The following is a 3,047-nucleotide window of genomic DNA, read 5'->3' as shown; positions in this document are numbered from 1 at the left end:
TTTTCATCACCTCCTTAGCAGAAAAACCCCACTGTCCTTTCAAACCTGGAACCAAGTGTAACGTAACAGGACCCATGATTTAAAACACTCAGGATCTGATACAGTCTAGCTAAATTTCATGAGGCTGGAAACTCAAGTAGGCCTTTCAATAGAGAAAATACAGTGGTAACGATCTTCCACAGGTACCTGGTTATCTGTGGATGCTATTATGAGCTCATACTTTCTATCTTGCTTTATTGCTATACATGCAAATAGGTGTATGTATGTGGAACCATTTCTGGAGAAGAGGCTCACATACAAGACAAAATGAACTTGTGGCTTGGTGATGGGTCACAGTGATATGAAATCATTGTCAGCATATAAAGACGTGTATTTCTGTACACACAGAATAGACTCAAACATCATAATTCTAGGATGCATAGTCTTTATATATTTTAATTCTAAAAGTAGGACACATTCTTATAATTGATAGTGTGTTATAATTCATTTGGTCCCATTTTTTTCTAATACTACACAAAATAATGACTCAAATAACAATGGTGTCTTGGATTTAATGAAATACATTGCACAGATTACAGCATGTAAGGTCAGAAGGTGCCTTGGCAATGTTACAGGAACTCTTCAAGGAAATTTAAATTAAAGGGTCAATGCTAAAGACATGGATTTTGGTGACAAAACAGGTAAAATCTATTGATCAATTTTTCAAATACTTTCACCTATCTTATGTGAATCATTAGAACTTGTAAACTCAATGTAAATCACTTTTTAAAAGATATTTCTTCTGTAATATTTGGTGCATAAAACATAATGATTGTGTAAGTTAGAAAGCATAATGAGTTATTGTTGAAAGTAAATGAATACATTTTAACTGTGTGCAAAATCTACACGAGTACATACATATTGAATAATACTATTTTCTAAAAAACAAAACTAAAACAACACTTTCAAAGTTAAATTTTAGCTTGATTTACATAGTAATTTTTTGTCATTGTTCATTTTCAGTGTTAATGTGGAAAAAAGTATTCAAAGGATATTTTTTAAACTGCATGTTAGATTTAAAATTAAAAAGGCATATTTTAATGGGAGTTGGTTTAAAACAATCTGATTGTGAGTGAGATAACAGTTTGGAAAATGTGGCTACGCTTAGCTTTGCTTCCAAATTTGGACTTTGAAACTTATTGTCAGTCTCAGAAAGAAATCAGAAGCTGTGCAGATAATTAAACGTTTATTTGCCTTGGGGGAATTATTTGCAGTTAATTAAAACCATACACTTTGGGTGTATACTTGCTTCACTGGTTATTAAATTGGAATCATATGTTAACTACCCAAGTTTCTTACTTGTCCATCAAATGTTGTTTGTGGCAGGTTCGAGAAACAAACTTTCTCATAATATTTTAAACTATGAGAGAGAAGAGGAAAAGAGAAAGAATGATTTATTTTAGATTCCACATAAATCAGCTGTTAGAAAATGCAGCTGATCAATATGAACTCAGTAGACACCCCATTGATAAGTAATCGAGGTGTCATTGCACCATCCCAGCTTTCTTCATGGCCACATGCATACAAGATTAGCTCATGGTTTTTACATATCTTTGGATGACCACCCTTTTAGCTGCATGATTGTAACCTCTATGAGGACAGACATTTGACATTTTGTTTACTATTGACTCTCCAGCATGAAGAACAGTGTCTGGCATAGAGTTGGCCCTTAATAAATATTTACAGAATGGATGAAAAACCTATTTTCTGTCTTCCAGTGGATGTACTCACATGCTCTTTATGGTGGCTTTTTAAGGAGCCTCCAGAGAGGCCTCAAACATCCAAACACGCTTTCTAGCTTTGCAAGAATCCAGTCATTGGAAACCTTTTAGCCACTGTAAAGTATCTCACGTGACCAAAAAAAAAAAAAATAGATGAACTTATGCTGATCCCACATTTAAATGTGTTATACAAAGAAGAGGATGAAATTGCCCAGAACAGAAGGTTTGCGTTCTCCCCTTTCTATTATTATACNTAGTGCACAGTCTAGCTTACAGGAAATGCTAATTAAAATGTATCCTTGTTTGTTATAGTTATCAACAGATATGTATTGGGTTTTAAGTCTTTGTAAGACCTTCTGTGATGTGAAGAAGAAAATATAGTTCTTGTCCTTTAAGGAATTTATGATCTAGATGACAAAATGAAATATGCAAGTGTGTGTTACATAGCTAATATCAGCAACAATAATAATAATAGCAGCTGATATTTATCTAACCCTTACACACCAGATTGATTCTAACTTTACATATTTTCACTCATTCCACGCTCATCTGATAGAAATACAGTATCATCCCACCTTACAAACAAGGACAGCGAAACACAGAGCAATAAGTAAATGTTTTGAGGCCACAAAGCCAGGATGCAAGACAGCTAACAAAACAGACAGAGCATGACAAGCATCAAGGAAGGATGACGCTGAAGCACATTAAAGGAGGTTGGGGCCAAGGAGCTTCTCTGGCCTGAAATTATCTGTGAAATGTAGAGAGGGAATGTGGGATTTAAGCTGGGATCTGAAAGATGCACAAATGTAACAAAATAGAAGGACGCTATTTTTGTTGGGAAGAAGAACATCCATGAAAGGTTGGAAGTAGGACATCAAAAAACCTATTTTTGGTACAACGAATAAATCCACTTGGCTTAAATGATGGATCTGTTCTCTATTCATTAATTAGTCTCTAAGTTAGAGCTCTGATTATGGAGAACAAATCAACAAATCAAATCAACATAAAGCAAAAATTTTCAACCATTAGGTATTGTTTGGGTATAAGTCGTTTTTTTAATGTGGTAGTTGTTAATAAATTCATCATTCTCTTTTCCCTCTAAATCTGCCTCAGAACATCTATCTGATTATACCTAATTAGACTCTTTTTTTTCCCCAGTCATCTCTATTAGAATTTGTACATGCTTCTCTTTAAGCCAAATCAGATGTTTTAGTTTCTGCTGAACCATCCTTTGACAAGCTGCAATTTCCCATTCTCATAACTCTGGCCATCAAATAAACATGTCTT

The sequence above is a fragment of the Hipposideros armiger genome, unplaced genomic scaffold (genome assembly GCF_001890085.2).
Source record: "Hipposideros armiger isolate ML-2016 unplaced genomic scaffold, ASM189008v1 scaffold_740, whole genome shotgun sequence".
Lineage (NCBI taxonomy): Eukaryota > Metazoa > Chordata > Mammalia > Chiroptera > Hipposideridae > Hipposideros > Hipposideros armiger.
Note: the sequence above shows the minus strand (reverse complement) of the source record.